Source organism: Lissotriton helveticus, chromosome 8 (assembly GCF_964261635.1).
Source record: "Lissotriton helveticus chromosome 8, aLisHel1.1, whole genome shotgun sequence".
Classification (NCBI taxonomy): Eukaryota; Metazoa; Chordata; class Amphibia; order Caudata; family Salamandridae; genus Lissotriton; species Lissotriton helveticus.
Window position 1 is genome coordinate 1,519,139,599 of NC_136069.1, and position 20,478 is coordinate 1,519,160,076.

The 20,478-nt window shown below is 42.2% G+C and overlaps 1 long non-coding RNA gene across 1 annotated transcript in view; it reads left to right on the plus strand.

The window, feature by feature from the left end:
- The window catches only part of LOC144773458 (uncharacterized), a 524,491-nt gene that overhangs the window by 229,897 nt on the left and 274,116 nt on the right, over positions 1-20,478 (plus strand). Inside the window, exon 2 of the long non-coding RNA XR_013599984.1 lies at positions 3,056-3,102. This is a non-coding gene — a long non-coding RNA (uncharacterized LOC144773458). The remainder of the gene's footprint in view (positions 1-3,055; positions 3,103-20,478) is intronic.

The following is a 20,478-nucleotide window of genomic DNA, read 5'->3' on the forward strand; positions in this document are numbered from 1 at the left end:
AGGCATTCCTAGAAGTGGACATACTTGGAACCACAGTAGGGATTTAATTAAGGTTGAAAACAGAGGTCTGTTCTTCAAATCCCTGAAGTCAAGAAGCAGGCCTTCTTCTCCCTATCTATGGCTTTAGGTTAATTTGAAAAACGTTAAGAAGCTCGATCTTCTCTACTGGGAAAAACCTAGAAGAGTCATTTAAAATAAGATGTTCCATATTTTTAAATTTGTATCCAGATCAGTGAGATGTTTGCACCCAATGACATGGTTGTAGCCCCTTCAGCAGAAACAAACAATTCCGGCCAATTTGAAGTATCAGGGTGGCATGGCAGACTGTTAACAATTTATGCTCCAAGAACAAGCCCCCAAATCTTTGGAAAACAAAAATCTATGTCCTTAATGTACTATCTCAGTTTTGGACAGGACAAAAACAGCAAGATTGACATAGAAAGTAGTAGCTGTAAATATTAGTGTGGCCTTCTGATCAAACTATGCCAGGTGGATAGAGTTTTTTCAATGATGCAGTCAATGATGAAACTACAGTCAGAGACACATCAATTTCCCTGCCTTGAAATGATGGGGGAGCCAGTAGTTCAGCAGATGGGACATCCATTAATTTTTGATAGATTTCTCAGCCCTGTTACCAGCCAGATTTAAAGAACACCTTTGACTCACTAAAGGTGCCCAATTTATCCTCCGTAATATTTTAAATATTTGTTTGTTTATGTGTAATTTTGTAGGACATCAAATTCATGCCTTATCCATTTTTGGACAAGACCTTGGAGAGATTTGTAATATCACGAGCCGAGTTTTTTAATAGCCTACAAACAATTTTGGGATGAGTGACCTTCAGGGTGTTGTTAGATGTGACTTTTCATAAATAATAATAACTATGATGATAATATTTTATTTTTTCACAGTATTATCTTGACAAAGTCTCAAACAGCCAATACTAGCCATTTCAATTGCCATACTAAGTGGTACTCACTGTATCCAGAATGCACAGTTCACTAAAATAAGGCCACTTACTTACTGAGTTTTTTTTGTGGGTTAATACATTCACAACCTTCAATACCAAGGGGGAGAGTAAGGGGCCAATTCACAAAGTCAAATTGACATGTGTAAATTTACTAATAGGAAAATCTACTACTGTACTTGGGTATACATTTACAATGTGTTACTATTCACCATTTCTGAGTGTAGGTTTACTCCTACATGTAGATTTCCTTCTCTCCTATTTAATTATTTGCGAGTGTAAAGTTATGACTAGTAACTTTTCACTTGTAGCTGGATATTTTCATCACCATAGCTGAGATGTCCTTATTGAAAGGAAAGTTGAAAAAATTAACTTTTTTCCCTCCCTCCCTAAACCATTGATTACTTCCCCAACAATTCTCTCATTTTATAGTAAGTAGTTACAATGTCAGCCACTCCCCCTTGTCACTTGCACATGTACTACTAAAACATTGCTCACAAGTGTGGAAATGTCTGCCACCGGGGTGGAGATCTCCACACAGAAAAGACAGGAGAGGCAGAAGCGGCGGTCTTCTTGTGTAAGTTTGTGAATAGAATTTTATTTTACATGTACAAAATCCAGTTTGTGAATAGGCCACTGAGTGTTGCAGGAAGGGGCTACAAGGCCATATAGATTGTCGTTTTATGTCTGTATAAGGTCCAGAGGTTCTGTGGAAGGACTAGCTGAATGCGTTGCCAGATCAAACTTTTTCATGCTCAAGAAAGGATCCAGTACCACTAAATATTATGGCTAATCAAATCAGGACATTTTGGTACATCGGTGATTTGGGTATCAATCAATTGTACCACGAACAATCCTCTCTTCTTTCCTTTAGGGCAGTAGTTCCAGTTATTCTGGAAATAGTTGCCCAGGTGTTATGTTTTTTTCTTGTATTGCCTTTCATTGCATTAAATATTTTATGTTTTTACCCTTCCATTTTTGACACTCTCACCTTTGATTTCCCCCACATTCTGTTAGCTTCGTCTCTTTTCTCAGTTCATGTTTTCCTTTTGTACCTGATGTCTTTGAAGCTGCTCGTCCTTCTCCTTTGTGATGTCTTCTAGCTGGGATGTAGTAGGAAACATAAGCCTATTACCATGAAAGTATTCAGCCTTATTTTTTCTTTTATCAGTTATGCTTTTGTATTCATTTTTTTCCAATATTTTAATTTTAAAATTCCTTTGCCCCTCCTATACTGAAAGGCACTTTAATGCTTCATTCAGCACATTATATTTGGCAAACAATCATATGTTACTCTTGAGCCTCCTCCCACGAGCAAGCACCATGGTGCCTTTTAAATGCTTTAAGTGGTTAGTAACAGCATTTCCTGGGAAAAGCACTTTAAAATACATTTATATTATTGACTGGCCTCTTCTTCTCACCATTTCTCCTATAATGCCAGGTATCTGTTCTAGTCTATGAATATCAGAGCAATCGTGTCACACATTAAGAAAGTATGGATTTCTGTACAATCCAAAGCGGGGGTGATACTTTTCGTAATTTTAAATTTGTGTGAATACCAATAAAATCTGCGGATCTTCCACACAACTTTGGGATTTTTCCCCAATGGCTTTAAATTTGTTATTTTTGTGTTTGGGTAGGAGGGGGCTTGATTCTTCTTTTTTTCTTTCAAATAATTATTTATTTGGCCAAACTAATTTTGTGTTTTCGCTCTTTAAGGAACAAATAAATGTTCATAACGATTTACTGTTAACATTTTCTAAGGGTAGTTTTCTGAGTGAAATTAGAGTAGTTAGCAACCTTTCTGCATGGGGAGATCTGCTTGAAAATGTTATCTCTTTGGCCTGTTGGTGAATTGTCATTGCCTAGCTATGCCTTCCATCAGCAGGATTTTAATGTTACTACTCAAGACCCTTCTGCTAAACAGTCATATCTCGTGGCCCTCTTTGTATGCAAATGCCAATTATTCTCTAGCACTTAGCACTGATTCACAAGATGCTTCTAATATTACACTTTAATATGGTTGCTTTCTCAATTTAGGTATTTAAATCTCCTTATCAAATCTCCTTTCTTTATCCTCCCTTCTAGACTATGCATACGTGACTGGCCTGCCCTACTATTTCTCTGCGGTGGAGGTAAGTGATTAAATAATTGTTTTCAAGCAAATACATTAAGCAGAATTATTAAAGAGATGGGAAGAGATTAGAGTTTAATTAATACTATTATGCATGCATATGTAAGGAAAGCAATGTTCTACACTGAGCAGAAGTAAATTATGCACGTGGGGCATGTACAAAAGTGATTCATTAATAGGGATGCTTCGAAAAATCAAAATGGGTATGCTTCTTATACATGACGTACTGTATTTGGTCATTATTTATTTTATACGGCTGTCTAGGTTTTCTTTTTTACATTATTCCAAACAAACATCTAATTTTAGACCCTGTTTGAGTGTGCTTGCTTTTGACAACAGTAATGAAAAGTTAAAGATGGGCCAGAATTCATCTTACATCTGTGAAAATATGTGTATTTTTTAAAAGGATTAAAAACAAGATGGGGAATATATAAAACTGATTCTTATGGTCTAATGAAGCCATCAAGGGTTTCCGGCGACAGAGTAATAATAAGGGCCACTTGAATGATGCAATTTTGCAGCAACTGTGTTTTCCTCATAAGTATGGTTTTGTTTCTTTTGCCACATAATCCATCATCTACTATATAACCTGCAAATTTGAACAAAAGCTAATCGTTCTAGCTCAAACAGATCAAAAGCTACTGAAAGCACAGCAGAATGTCTGTTCGCGTAGTGGAAGGCCCTTTGCAACGGTTGACTGGTCACCTTTTGGTTCCTTTTTGCTTAATCCATGTGTCCAAAGATCAAGATGTTTTACATGTAATCAAAAGCCCAAGATTACTTTATTGGACCAACATAGGGTGTCTATTAGTATTTGTTCTATGATATTGATTGTTTGTTTTACAATACCCGTAATTAAGACTTCTACATGAACTATCACCTTTTATTGCTTACTGTGTCCTTATTTATGTTGATCATAGATGTGAGATCTGCCTTGTGATATTTGAATTCTTTTGTTTCTCACAGATCTTTAAGTGTGCCTCAGGTTTTTATGTGTATGGTTAAATATCAAAAACCTTGGTGCTGATATTAAAAACTGGTAGCAGTTGGCGCTACACTCACCATATGTCCTGGCAGTCGTGCCTCCCACCACGTTATTTAGAATTTGTTTATTTCTCAAAGAGCTTCAGGCATGCTAAAAGTGTTGCATATAACAAGTCTACAATCCAAAACCTTGGTGTTGACTTTAAAAGTCATCACATCATTTGAGCTCATTAGGGCCGACAGAACACACCTATTTTTGTTCATTAACTATAGCCCAATATGTGATAGTACATAATAATACTATGAGCTCTGTTGCTCTTTATTAGTGTGATACCCAAGGACTACCTGTGAGGAATGATGTAATTACTGTGTCATGAGCATCCGTTCATTACTTTGGAGTAGGAGACATGGAAGAAAAGACAGTGGAAGCCCGGACGTCATTTAAAGTGTCTTCAATTTTCAATACCATATACGAAAATGGCGAGTCATTTCTTAAAAGTTTAATGACAGACCATTGTGTTTTTACTGGAAGAATGTCGTTTTTGGATGAGACTGTTTTTAACATTGCAAGTCTTAATCTGGTTTGGTTAGACTTCACAGTTATAAAAATTATATGGTCAAAACATTAAGGATAATAGTTGTACATTTTTCATAGATATAGGAATGTAACCATCACATCAGGAATTGTAACATTATTGAAGGGCTCCCTGCACGTGTTCCCCCTGAATTTCCCCTATACGTTAGTGGTATAAGTTGCAAGAAAGTCCTAGCATCCTGGGCTATGGCAAATTTGTTTTTAGTCATATTAAAATTATCCTGATATCTAGCATTAGGAAGAAAAGCTTCCATCTTGTTTACTTAGAACACAGCTGTCTAATGTTCTGATAGTTATTTTTCTTTTGCTTTCCTTAGTGTCAACACTAGAAAGCAACCTATGTTCTTGCCACTGAACGACATCACAGCATGTGATCTTGATGGCCCACATATCTTACATGAACTTTGCTGTTTCTGTTGAGGGAGTAGTCTGTAAGAGTCAATGTACAGGATTTATAAAGAATGGCAGTAGCTACTGTGTGATTACAGTGTAGCCGTGTTTTCCATTGAAAAGGCAGTTTTTTAATTTCCCTGTAACTTCTGACTTCATCAACCAATTTGCACAAAATTTGGCAATCCCTTGACGTAGTCAGCGAAGGTCTTGCATGCAATATTCATGCACACCCACATGGGGAAAAAATGTTAAGGGGTTTGATTAAAGTTGTGTTCCCCATTTTAGCTCCTAAATCTCTGGCCTACAGCCGAACAATAGAAACTAGCTCGCATCAAACTTTTTATTAATGTAGAACTTTAAGAGAACAAGTAGAACTTGTTAGGTGAAAATCTGTTCCGCAGTTTTTGAGCTAAAACATTTAAAACAGGTGCCTGGTGGCAGAATTGGCACTATAGCCTGCATAGAGACAGCGCACAGTTAAGTATAGGAAAACGGCATTACAGGAAAAAACTATGAATTCACTGAGATAGCACAGTTAAAAACTAACTTATGGTTCTCAATCAAACGTGCAAAACCTCGAAATTTGCAAGTGAAACAACCTGTACAACATATGCCAAGCCTCATGCCATCCACTGTGCCCGATACAGAATTTGCGAAACTGTGTGCGTCTGTGTGTGTCTTTAAAAGCGCGTGCCAATATAATATATAATCTTCATACTCTTGCAACCGATGAGTTTGGAGCTGTCTCTTGGTTGGATGGTCCAAAACTGTGGGTCATATCTGTCAATATTCTACACGAGAAAAAGACAAAGTACCAGGCAGGAAGAAAAGCAAAGGCACCAAGATGAAAGGCATTGAATCAATCAGGACAAGAAACATAACATTTCAGCCAGTGTTTCCTGGCCCACAGGCTCTGATACTCAACTGGAATGGGCTGGGGGTTGGGAGAGAGCAAAAAGTAGAGGGCAGAGAATACTACAAGCACCTCTCCTACTCTTGCATTTTTTACAGCTCCCGCCCCCTCCCCCCCATGCTTACCTACAGTTGCATGTGCAGTGTGAGTAAAGAGAGAGAGAGGCTCTGCTGGTATGGATTTGGGAGCATTTTTTTTTTGTAAATCCTCCCACAGCTTTATTTTATTCCTCCTACTGGGCCATAAAAATGTCAATTATCTGCCTCTGGGCAGGTTATGTGTTCTTTCCAAAAGACCATTCTCACTTATTGTGATGCACCTGTGAATGCCACAATGAGCTCAACCACTCATGTATAGGAGAAAGAACCCATAAAGATAACCCAATACCGACAGATCCAGCAAATATTATGTACAGTCTCCAGGTACAGGTTTGTCACACGTTGTTTGGAAAGCTCTTACTATTTCATATATCTCTGGCGATTGTGTACTTCTGCGAAGTTTCCCAAAATGTTCTTTTCCAAGGGTGCTATATAAGGTCAGCCCATCAGCTTGGCCTTAATTAAACTGAATGCATGAAAATATTTGCAGAGGTCTACAGTGCTTCAAATCCACACCTATTGTCATTACATGTGATGTCAGAACAGCACTGCACTGTTGTAGACACCACCATACCCTAAATAACTGTTATTCAGACTACACACTGCCAAACCCTACACCTGCAAATAGACCTCTTTAACCCTTTAAACAAGTTTATCCTTGTTTGCATTTGTTGCCACTCATCCATTGAGCAACAGCAAACAGCAGATCACAGCATGAAAAGGGTACTTTGTTGCTATTTTGCATCAGTATTTGCAAATATTTGCATACACGTTTGCATACTAACGTCAAAGGTGCACCACACACAGAGCTGTGTATTTTAGGAGCCCGGCTGGACTGCTGACGCGTGGCGGGCTCTAATATTAGCATTTCTCTTAAGTGGAGCAGGTCAGAAGACTGCAAATGGCGCAGTTCTGCCAAACAAAGATACATTACCATTAGCGCCTGACACCAGCCCTCTCCAAAGCTTTCATCAAAGACGGCCTTGTTTATTTCACAGGACCCAATGATCTGATGGCAACAGAAAGGGCCTTCGAAACTAGCAGAGCACAGCCTAGTTTCTTCACAGAGGCCTATGCTTAATGCATGTGTCGTGTATTCAGGATGCACCAGACAATAGCTCTAAGCAGGCATCACAGAGAAAGGTTGTGTACCATCCATGGTGTGTTTCTGCTGGCTCGCTTACTACACAGCTTTTACCTGTCTGGGTGAGAAAGACCTTTTGTGGATCATACCAAAAAAGGATTGTGGGCTTAGAGCACCCCCATTGCTTACAATTCGTTGGCTTAATTGTCACTTTCATTTGCTGGCTTCTTATTCAATGGTGTGCCTTCTTCTTGTGTTCATCCCTCCCCTGGCATAGAGCTAGGGCTGGCGCTAGGCATGGGCAGTGTGTGCAGCTGCCCAGGGCCTCGCACTCAGCCCATCAACATGGGGCCCCATGTTGATGGGCTGTCCTGTTGTTTCCGTGGCAATCCATTTTAAAGAAAGGTGTTGCCTTGCAATTAAGGTCCATGGGAGGGCCACCCCTTCCCGGGCCTCTCAGGGATGGTGTCTGGAGCCATAGGGGAGGGAGACGCTTTCTCAATTGCAAGGAGACCCATGCACAGACTCTGCAGGATGCCCATTGTCCAGCATTTTTGTGCCCCCATAGTTTTAACTTTTAGCCCACAAGCAATTCTCACACCTATCGGCCTGAAGGTGTGAGAAATGCCTGTAGGCCTCTAGCAGTGTCTCTGAATAGTCTCCTTGCAAAGGGCCACTTATCTAAATTAGAGGGGCCTCGCACATTCCCTTTTAGCCCAGGGCCTTGCAAATCCTAGAATCGGCCCTGCATAGAGCAAAGTCTCTTTACCATCCTTTTGATTGGCTGACTTGTATCCTTGCATTGTTTGATATTTCCGGAACTACTCTCTTCTTTTTCTTTTAGTACTTCAAGAGTACAAGTTTTTTACTAGCTCTCTCCCTTGTGTGCTGCTTTTCTCCTACTCCCCAAATACCGATCCCATGGGTTGCTTCCCCTTTTTAGTCACCATTTGCTGACATTAATCAATAAAAAATTAAGGTTGGCAGTGTGAGCTTAATGTACACAAATGTGACCACTGTAAAGCTTCTCAGTCGAGTGCCCGGTAATGCCGAATCAAACACAAGCGGGTCATTACACCTGATTGGTGTTGCAAATTAAGTACAATGTATGCAATGGCATGTCAGTTTTCACCTGTTTGTTTGCAAGGTAATAGTATGGGAAAAAATTGTTTGGGGTGGAGTGTGACACTGCAAGATTGGGAGCTGTACAGTTTGGAACTTAGTAGCAGGTCCCTCTTTCTGACCTGTGAAACTGGGAACTGCTAGATAATACTGCTATGTGCGGTGTGTCCCCAGGTGCTAATGCCGCATCAAAATACTGAGCCAATTAGAACGAAGACCTAAAATGCTGGCTGTCGGTGAAGCAAAAGTTCCTATTCAGGGGCTGTGTTTTATAATGAAAATATCTCATAGTGCTCAACAGCCACCTGCGGCTCTTAGTCTAGAAATAAATATGTATATGCTGTGCACTTTACAAATAGGACGGGAGGGACTCGATAAGTACGGACTTGCCGTGCCCAAGGACGGCAACTATCCCGCCTCCCCCCGCACCCTATAGGGCCCATGTAATGAAAAAGAAAGAGAACAGTGCTTTCTCTATCGCTCTAGTAGAGTGAACCTACCTACACAAAGAACAAGCAGGGGAAAGAGTCTCGGCTGGAAAAACAAAGGTATCCTGCTATCATTGCCGGCCCTGATGAAAGCCGCCAACCAACTGGGGTTCAAGTAGGCTGAAACATGTAGACCTGTGTTTTTAATCAAATGATGTGGGGGACACTTTACACATCCCTACGCACATCTTTTTTTTTTTTTTTACCTTACCTCTATCTAGGTTCCATTAAATCACATTTACCCTAGGTAGGAGCCATTTTAATTTTTTTTATCATGTTGTGGATCCCACACAATCTCTTTGGTCAGAGAGATCACCTCCTGGTGGAGGAAAAGGCCCGATGATGACGCTATCAACTACCAGTACGTCAGTGATAAAAATATACCGCAAACTTGAAAGTAGATGTTGAGGGTCCCACGGATTTCCCCTCAGGAATCCCCATAGATCACATGATCCCACTCCCTTTCTGATATTTTTTGGAACACATGTTCGGAAGCAGAGTGGGTGTCATAAACCTTTGCTTCTTCCACCCTTCATTGATATTCACAGTACTTTAGAAATAGTCTTTACTTTGTGTAATTATTATTAATTTTTAGATTGACCTATGGGGTTCTGAAATTAGTGATGGTAAAGTTTAAGCAACTTTTTTTTACCATGACATGGGAAAATAGCGTAACAGGGGTGGTTGCTGGGTGGCATTGCCCTCCTTGGCTACTATTAAATTGTATGAGTCACTGAGCACAGAGCGTGTATAATGTTCCTACCCCTAGACCTCAAGGCGCACTGACTATTAACATAATGATGTGCTCTCTTCTAAGAATAAAATGCTTATTTAAGTTTATATTGTTAGGTGATTTTACCCAGACCTGTACTCGCTGCTGGTTGGCAGCTTCAGAGCACCTGTGTTTTGCAAAGTTGAGTACACAAGGATGGGGTCCATGAGAAGGTGACTACCTCCTCGTGCAGTATGTAGGTCTGTAAGGATAGGAGATGACTAAAACAGAATTGATAAATTCAAGAAAGAGCTCCACAGAGGTATTCTGGCGGGATCCCCTCAGGGCAGGCGCTGTGGGCAGAGTTTGGTTAAAATACGGGAGACAGGCGCCCAAGCTGGCAGGTGGGTGTCCGTGCTTAATTTGTAAAAAAAAATAAGTGCCAAGGCTCTCATCTGGATGCCACTGCAGCTTGTGCCAGCCATTGCCCCTGCCAGCTCTGCCAGTGACAGTCCCAACACAACTACTAACCATCACACTCCTAAAAGTGTGGCAATTCAGACTATTCCAGGCCCGCAAAGCTATACGAGTGGCTTTGGCGGCAGGTAACAGTAATTTTTAATGTTTATTGAATTTATAATGAACTGTTATTGTAGTCCTCTCTAAATTGCCCAGACAGCGCCACCTTGTGGCAGACTCTTACAAATGCCCGTGTTGATAATTATGTGCTGGTGCCGAGTACCGGAAACCACCGGCTCAAATTAAGCACTGGTGGGTGTGTACCTTCAAAGGCCCACTCACTGGGTTAGGATCAAAAGTATTTGTCTTGGTTCATTCACAGGAGCCCGAAAAGGAGGGCAGTGTAACTTTAATTAATTGCAACTGGATCCTTCAAAAGTATTCACTGCAGCTGATGCCTTAAAAAACAGCATTGGCCCTTGCATAATGAATGCGATGGAATAGTGCTCCAGGTATACTTTTGAAGGGTCCAATTGCAATTATATACACTTACAGAGCCCCTTTTTGTCAATAAATGCTGTATTTGAAGATACGACCACATGCGATTTGGGGTACTCTACTTATGAGTTCGAGCATTGCTCCATTCACATATTGCAATATGCATTTCTAAATAAGGTTAAAGCAATGTTTGGAATGGAAATGGAAGAAGTGTATCTTGGAAGTGATTGCACTCTGTATGAGCAACATGTGAGTTGCTATGTGGGGGAGAAATGGTCTACTGGCTATGCTGCCTGATGACAAAGCAGGTGTTAATCTCGGCTCCCACTTGCACATAACCGCACAGAGTGATTGTGGACACATCACCATACCTACCCCATTTTGTTGCGTACTAAGGGTCTGATAACGCACTATTGTTGATTCGACTGAAATATTTCCACCGGCATGGCACCCATGCAATAATGTGCTTCGGAGCTCCCACAGCGGGGTTTGGAACGCTATAGAAATGTTACAATAAATATATGTGCCTCACTAGTAAAAAGCACCCTTAGTATGAAGTATGAAGCAGGGGAGGACCCAATTATGTGGCAGAGTTGACTAAATTATCTGGCAAGAAGAGGCAAATTATGCGGCGTAATGGGAAACGTTTTGATATAGTATTACTTCATTGTTTTGCCATTTGACACATTATCACTGTCTGGGCAAAGATGTCTACACATTAGCACCAGTTCAACAGAATGGTGACCATTCAACCTTTGCAAACACCTTCCCACTGCTTGGCAACACACATTGCTGAGTTTTGAGGAACTTGTGATCCTTTGAGCTGGAAATAAATGTTGTTGTGAATTCTGCAGTTTATACTGCAAATGGTGGATTATGTAGCACATTTGGCAAATGCATAAATATGGGCAAAGGGCCATAATTCCAGTGGACCTACCGTAATTTCAGTAGTAAAAACGTATCAGAAACGAAACAATAATTTTCCACTTCCAAATTTTTTTCATGTCAATAAATTCATTGATGTGAAAGGTCTAGTTTGTTTATTTCGCAATGTTTAGTAATTCCACAGATCAGTCCTAGTGAACGGCGATCTCCCTGATTTCACACTTTGTGGTCAACAAACAGCCAGTGCTTTTATCATCAAACAGCGAGTTACTGTCACATGGAATACAATCCCTCCCGCCCCACTTCCGCCTTAAGCCACAGAACAACAAATGAGCGGTTCTAAGCCCCCTTGTCAATAATGACCCCACGCGCCGCGCTCCCAGAGGTCAAAACGTAAACAAACGTGAAAGGCCGGGCACCTAGGGGGCTGTCACAGGTGATGGAGTGCTGGTGATCGGTACACAAAGATCAGCCGCTGTGGCCGATAGATCACTCCGCGGCTGATGGATCACTCAGTGCATTAAGTGGCCGCGTGCGCCAGTGAGCTCTCCGCGCGCTAGATTACACCATTACAAGCGCACCGGAGCGCAGCGCCTGCGCCGACTCCCTGCACGCTAGAGTTTGGTATTTTATGAATTCGGCAAATTTCAAATCCGTCAGAATGTTTTTTTCTTTAAGCCCACCCTGGTGTAGGGTGACCATAATTTTAAAGCCAAAATCCGGGACATTTCAACGAAATAGAAGAAGGACTATGAATTTACTTCAAGAATGACAGCGCTCCTCACTAGAGAATTACAGATTAGGCAGTTAAAACATATATAAAAAGCAATTTTTTCAACCTAGTAGTTTGCCTGATAATTAAATTGTTTTCTTGAAACAACTGATAACTTTACCTGCTTTGTAAACATTAACCCCTTCCATGCTGATGACGGCCAGGAGCCGTCATGGCACACAGTGCTCGTGTGCTGATGACGGCTCCCGGCCATCATGACCGCACCCGCGATTGGAATGTGCCGCACTGGCGCAGAATCGCGGCCGCGCCCAAGGGGTTAAAAGGCACCTCCTGCCGTTTTCAGTTGACCCTCTCTAAAAACCGGGACAGGAGCTACATTCCCTGAAATCTGCCGTGACAGTTGGTGAAAAACCGGGACAGTCTGGGCAAATTCGGGACGCCTGGTCACCCTACGCTGGTGTCCATAGTGAAAGTGCTGCTAGCTGTACTGGTGTGGCAAGAAGAAAGGCGGCTGCAGGGCTTTAAGTGGGATGAAAAAACTTGGGGAGTCTCTCAAAGGGGCGTGGCTGATTTAATTAAGGGCTTGGCGTAAAACACCTAAACTGAAAATCTGTGCTCAAGCACAGTGTGCCACCTGACTGGTATTTTGCTGCTTCTGCCATTGCTTCCAGATATATAATACAAGTAACATTATACCCAGTGTTTGAAATGGAAAAATAGAATTTCCGGCACTCTGTGCCGGAATACCTGCTTGTTTCTGAGAAGTGCCATTACTCTCCAATTAAAAGTAGTACATTTCTCTTGAGAAGTGGCAGTACTCTCCCTCCTAAAATAAAAAAGTGCTGGTACTCAGAACCGGACAGTACCGGCCCAATTAAAGCATTGATTACACCTACAACAAGCCAGGACTATTGGCTTTGTCAATGGTTGTTAGTTGCATAAGACAAATAAGCAAGAACTATGTCTCGGTTGTATACAATATTGAAAATGCTTCAGTTTGGAAATGATGAAACTGTGAAGGAACTATAGTGAATCTCTTTGAAGAATCAGAGTTAAAAAAAAAAAAATCACCCTGATGGTGAGAGCACAATTGGAGAGCCCAAAAATGACCCGTCTCTGCAACTGCTGTTTAAAACTGCCGTTGCTGAGTACCGTCAGGACCCGGGCCACTTAAAGCCCTGGGCGGTCGTGAAAGGGTCAGCAGATTTAGGAATAATAGGACACGCGTGAGCAAATACATACATTTCAGAGAGCGATCAATTGCTTCGATCCGATGAAAGATGGCTCGTGTGATGGATGTTGGCGTCTCACAGCGCTGCCAGGCCAGTGTGATGTATCTGGGCGCTGCAGAAGTGCAATGAGAAATAGTGGTGTCCTTAAATGACCTGTGGGCACTTTCATCGTATGGAGGCCTCTGTCAAGCCTAATGCCTACGCATAAGCCAAACCTTAGCTGGTGTGAGTTTGTGCATGGTGTGTGCAAGTGTGTTTGTTCAAGGTGTGTGTGAGTGCAGGGTGCACACAGATGTGTGTGTATAGGTGCGAATGTTTGTGCAGGGTGTGTAGAGGTGTGTTTGTGTAGGATATGGGTAGGAGTGTTGTGCAGGGTCTGTGTGTTTCTGTGCAGGATATGTGCCTTTGTGCATGGTGTGAGTGGACATGTTTACATGCAGGGTGTGCTTGGTTGTGTTTGTGCAGTGTATTTTTGTGTGTGTTTATGGAGGGTGAGTGTATTTGTGCAGGGTGTGTGTGTGTATTTGTCCGTGATGTGTGTTCATGGAGTGTGTGTGTGTGGTGTTTTTGTGTATTTGTGAGGGGTGTGTTTGTGCAGGGTGTGCGCTGTGGATGTTTTTCTGCAGGGTGTAGGGTGTATATGTGTGGGCGCCCTTTGATACATTCAGATTGACAAGTGTAAGACATTTTAAGTTTTGCAGATGAACAACATACTTATGAGAGTTTTGGTTACAATACCTTCGTATTACAATGTACAAAATCAAGCTTCACTCATGACTGCAATTTCTACAAAATCTGCTCGTGCCCTGTAACCCTTCCCGCTCTTTGGGCTCCAATAACCAACCCCTCTTCTCAGTGCCCAAAGTCGGTCGCTCTCGAGTGGGTAGCCGCTCATTTTCTTTTCTGGGTGCCAAGATGCCAACTCGACGATGCAGCGAGCACAAGGTAAATAGTTTTATTTATTTAATTACTTACCTTACTCCTGTCCGTCGTATGTCCGAGTCTACTATCCCCTCCACCCTGCCACTCCCTGCCTCACCGCCCCGCAGCACTCCCTCGGCGAGCTGCCACTGGACCCTGGCCTCTTTAATTTCTGCTGCGAAACATGGCATTGAGCCTCAGAGTCCAATCCCGCATACTGAGCTGTTGTTGTTACTTCACCCAAGCCTTAGGGAAAGTGGAAGTGATGCAACTTCCTGGTTGATTGGGATGACATCACAGGAAGTGACATCACATGAACTTTGAACCTAGAGAATGAATCATTGTTCCATTTTAAGCAATGTGTGTTGAAAGCTCAAGTAAATGGGGACAGATCATAAGGACTGTCCCCTTTTTTTGAGAACTAGAACAGTGTACAGATGCAGTCAAGCTGATTAAATTCTGGGGGCAGCAAAGGAGTGACAATGAATGCAAATGGTAAAAATTATTCAACACTCTGAACTGCGTCCGCAGCCCATGCACAGAGATGGCCTTAGTGGTGGGGAGGATGAGGCAAAGCAAGCGGCAGGGGTTGGGCAGACATAACATAATATAACATAACGTGTATTTGTAAAGTGCGGGTGTCTTGGCGCAGAATAACAGATGTATATTGTTACCCAACGGTACTCATTTTATCGACCTCAGATGGATGAAAGGCTGAGTGGACCCACAAGGATTTGAACCTGTGATCATGAGGTCAAACACAGGCCCCCTGCAGTAGAGGCATTAGACCACTGAGCCACCAGACGCCAGACAGTTCAGTAAACTGCAGTAGCCCTGTGCGGCTAGTCCTGACAAAGTAATCACCTTCCCACCAGTCAATGTGGCTGAAGGCAGATGCCTTCTCTACCGTGGCATTTCCCAGTTGAAAAGTAGGACAGCGGGAGGAGCCATTGCTTGGTCCTAACAACGCCCCACCCCCTACCCGCCACCTGCCTAGCACACGCCGGGACACATCCGCCATTTGCAAGTAGCTCCCCCACCAGAGCAAGCCCTCAACTCGATGTTCCCAGGATAATGAAGTAGCGACGGCCCTGTCTGCCCCGCGTCCTCCATCCAACTGTACGGAAGCAAAGCAGCTCCCTAACAAATTGTCTAATCAGAAGTGTATTTTGGGCTCACCAGTCTTCGAGCATCGGAGAGATTCTGCTGCTGTCAGCGGGACTCCACAGAGGCGCTGTGAAATATATTAATCTCGGCCCTTATTAGAGTAAATAATGTAGGAGGGTGGAGCGTATTCCTCATTTACCCATCCAAGTCTAATGTGTGACAATCAGGTACACAAAGGCCAGCACCGCCGAACAAAAAATAAGCGGCTTCGCGGATTAAGATGCATATATGGAGTTAGCAAGTTAATATACCAAGATGGCTTCTTTCCAGCGTGCCGTAGCTCTCCTTGCTTACAGCAACACTGTCAGGTCCTGTTACATGAAACATTGTGTAGTAAACATTCCTTTTCCCAAATTTGTGATCTTATTTTGAATATAAAATCACCCATGTAGATACCAGGAACCCTTACATTCATAAGAAAATTATGCTATGGTGTAATTGCTCCACACAGTGAATTCAAAATATATTAAAAGGCATTGATTGCTCTTTAGGGTTTCATAGGGCAGTGCCACCTGATTTCATCTTGTTTCGTTGGGAATCAAAATACATTCTGGATGGTGAGTTGATGAATACCAGTTAAATCTGAGGATACAGAGTTTCTTCCAAGATTCTATGCATTCCAGATTGCAATAAAATTACTCAATCGTAAATCCCTGCAATGGCCGAGGGTGGGCAATATATGGACTTCGGGGCCAGTCTCCATGGTTTTTGTATGCTTTAATACCTCATGTCTTTTGACATTGTAGTTGAGCTGACAGGTTTGGTAAAAACATAATTTTTTTAAATGAAAAAGCATTCATGCAGAAGAAAAATTCGTCTCACCACACAGATGACTACACAAATATCAAGTAAAAACGCATAAGCAGACATTTACAGACTACTAAAAAGTGTTAGTTAGCTGTCATACAATCAAGCCTTTAGAGCTTATTAGAAGCATATGGTTGTCCATGCCCCTGACCTGGTGAGTGAGTTTCTTCCAATATTTGTCACCGGATAAGAGACCTCTTTGACAGATGGGATACAGTGAAGGCATTGATTAGAGGGGTGCAGATGTTCTGTTAAAACTTATTTGACTATTTTCTTGATTAAAAAAAAATAATAATCTCAGTCCAACTCTGTGAAAGGTAAGATGCAACAAACTTGTGTCTGTAAAGTCATCTCACTTGAAAGTGAAACCTGGTGCAGAGGGCAAAATGGTGTAATGTTCTGTCTTTAGTTCAAGCCCAACAATGCTGGTACTGTGACATTCTGGACTTTCTGCACCTTTACAATTTGCAGGTTTGTGATTTATATATCAACCCTGTTACAATAGTCAAGCGGAGTTGCAATGAAGCCATTCATCAGATGGCCATAGTGGGAAATCCAAAGACCCTAAGAAACCTTCCCACTATGCAAAGATGGAACTATCGAATAAAAGAGAGAGCTCCAGGTCGACAGTTACAGCCAGATAACCCACGATGGCCACGGGGGGGATATATATATATATGACCTAAAAGCTGATGGCTCAAATTATCAGGAAGATGATAACATTAAAATTCCGATTTATTCTGAGTTCAGTGTCTTATTCATGGCAGCTCTAGTGAGACCACCTGCTTCAGTGTGTCCATGAGACAGCTCTATCTGTTCCACCCAAAACCACAGCAAAAGAAGCGTGTTAACTAACCTATGCCTGCCCACCCTGCCATCTGCCCCACAGCCTCTATCATAAGTAATATTGAACTCCCCTTCTTTTACTATAAACTCTGGTCTGTCTTTTGTGAATAATGGGTACTCACTGTACAGGGCTTAAAGCAGCCAGTTGACTGAGAGGGTTAGCGTGCCTGCTGCAAAACATCTGCTTGTAACTTGCACTTCACTGGTCCAAACCCTTGTTTGTTGATTCAGTTCCTCCATCACCGGAGTTCGTAGACGTGAGTTTGAGTTCTTTATAAAACCATCTGGTATCAACATTTGGAGATTTAAGGGCAAGATGTATGAAATTCTTATTTTGCATTTCCTAAATAGCGATTCCAAATGCAAAATGATATGTACTAATTTTGCAATTTCATAATAGCAATTCCTACAGAGTAGGAAATTGCAAAAAGGAAATGCTATTGCATTCCCATCTATGGGCCAAATAGAAAATGGTCCGCATTTCCTAAATTGCAGTTTCCTAATAGTAAATCGCAATTTGGGGAATCCAAACCCAAGGGTGCCTCTGGCCCTAACGCCCCATTGGGGGCACCCAGAAATGCCTAGGGGCATATGTGCACTTCATGTCACATTAAAAAATGTGTTTTGTAATTTTTCACTTGGTTACCATCGACCTTGAGTCGATGGCAATAGCATTTCTAAAATGCCCTATTCACATTTAGAAAATGCTTTGTACATGTGCTTTAGGAACCGCAAAAAGGTAATCCTTATTTCCAATTTGCAATTTCTACCAGGTAGAATTCACAAATTGTGACCGTTTTTTGGCCTTTGTACATATGAAATGGCTGTTTTGCATTTCTTGAGGGCCGAATTTGCGATTCAGACCGTTAAGAAATGCTAAACACTTTTGTACATTTGACCCAGTGCGATGTACTGCTGCACAGAAGCTCAGCTTTTATTACTAATATGTTTGCAGGTGAAATGCTAACATGGTAGTTGCCCAAATTATCAGGAAATGCAACCCTGCCAGTACTGCTAAGTAACCTTAAGATGTATAATTTTACTTTCTGATCCTAAGGTAGGACTCACTGAAACCCTTGTATAGAGGACCATCCTCCCCTTTTAGCGAACAAGCTCAAAAATGAATCTGTGACCTGATTTCCAGCCATTATTTCTTAATAAATCTAGGTGTGTCCGGTAGAGCTACACACGTGCAAATATGGTTTACCTCAGCACAGACCATGCATACAGAAAAACATGCTTAAAAAGCTAGGTATGTTGATATTTCACAACATGGGAGAGACGAGGCACTACCTACCCCACCAAGAATGGTAGTCGCTTCTCCATCAGAATCTTTGGCACCCAAATGTCGCCTTGACTTTACAGAGGAGAAGAGCAGAGGTTGATGTGGCACTGTCGCATTGAATGCATTCTCAAGGCGGTGTTTAATCAGTGAGTGAGTGGGAAATTATTCACCGGAAGACGGTTAATGAGGACACAGCAAATTAACCTCTGGTCACCTTGAGGTTCACTCTTCATGCAGAGAGGAATCCCTGGAGGCCGAAGGAGAGAGAAGGTTGCAAGAATCCTAGAGATGATTTATGTGGGTTTAAAGCATATAGATTAGCTTCAACACATCTAACATGATATTCTGCTACCGTAGTAACCATCAGGAAACTGGCGGTAGATCCTCATTGTCTTCCAGCGAAACGGGATACAGACTCGTTCTCTGCCAGTGGAATGGAATATGGTCTTGTTCTCTGCTATCGGTGCAGGATATGGCCTCATTCTCTACCAGCGGAACAGGATTTGACCTCGTTCTCTACCAGTGGAACGAGATACGGCCTCGTTCCTCACCAGCAGAATGGGATACTGCCTCGTTCTCTCCCAGGACAATTGCATACAGTGTTGTTATCTGTCAGTGCCATGGGAGATGGCCTTGTTCTCACCCAATAGAATGGGATACAACCTTGTTCTCTCCCAGTGGAATGGGATACAACCTGGTCCTCGGTCAGTGACATGGTATACTTCCTTGTTCTCTCCTAATGAAATGGGATATGTTTTTTTTCTCTCACAATGGAATGGGATACAACCTTGTCCTCTGTCAGTGGCATGGGATGCTGCCTTGTTTTCTCCAAATAGAATGTGTTACGGCATTTTTTTCTTCCACTGAAATAGGATACAGCCTTATTGTCTCCCAATGGAATGGGATACAGCCTATTTTTCTTCCAGTGGAATGAGATAAGGCCTTGTTCTCTCCTAATGGAATGGGATATGGCTTTGTTCTCTCCTAATGGAATGGGATAAGGCCTTGTTCTCTCCTAATGGAATGGGATTCACCCTTGTTCTATAGGATGCTGCCTTGTTCCATCCTAATGGAATGGGATACAGCCTTGTTCTCTCCTAATGGAATGGCATAGGGACTTTTTTTCTCCTAATGGAATGGTATAGGGCCTTGCACTCCCACTGTGAATCGGAATATAGAGGTCTGAAAGAAGACAAACTCCAAGTGGGAGAGCTGCATCCACAAAAAACTTTCAACCACCATCATCAGCCCGTCTGGTGCACTAATGGGAATGAGAAAATGTGCCTTTGCCGGACTCAAACTCCATGAGACGAAAATCATGGAAGCAAGCGTTCTGTCTCTTCACAACCCAGCCTAATATCTGTCTCCAGATCAGCCTGGGCCACTCCCTCCTGTCAGGGGCAGATCTTAAAATGCACGCATTCAAGGAATATCTGCACAAATGCAACTAAGAACATTGTGTAGACATTCACAGGAGTATATTACAAAATTGGATCCACCCTCTCCTGAGGTTATCTACATTCTGCCGCGAGGTATCTTGCACCCCAAACTGTGAGTCGTCTTTCATGTGTTCATCAGACTTATGTCGTTGTAAATGTTTCCTGTTCTCTGTCCAGTGCTCCCATGGATGTCATTTCACCAGGGTCAGTGGAAGAGGACTACAACCCTTTGATTTCCAGTGACATCACAGAGTTGACAATTTGTCCAGTGCTTAATTTAAGTCAATGGTTTGCAGTGCTCGGCACCGGCACTTAATTGTCAACACCGGTACTTATGACAGTCTGCCACATGGTCAAACTGTTTGCCTAAATAAAAAATTAACATAACAACAGTTGTATATTAATTCAATATACATCAAAAATTACTAATACCTGCTGCCCAAGCCATTCTTATAGCGTTGGGGGCCGGGAATATTCTGAATTGTCAACTTGTAGGGTGTGATAGTTACTAGTTCTGTGGTTACTGTCATTGAGGGTGCTGACAGGGGCACTGGATGATGCAAGCGTCAGTGGTCTCCTGACAAGGGCCCTGGCACTTGTGGCTTTTACAAATTAACCACTGGCCTTGTCACAAGCTTAATCCCTTGACAACATTCTAGTTGCTGCCAAGGGTCTAGAAGATGGGCAACAAGTGGAGTCTACGAAAAGTAAACAAA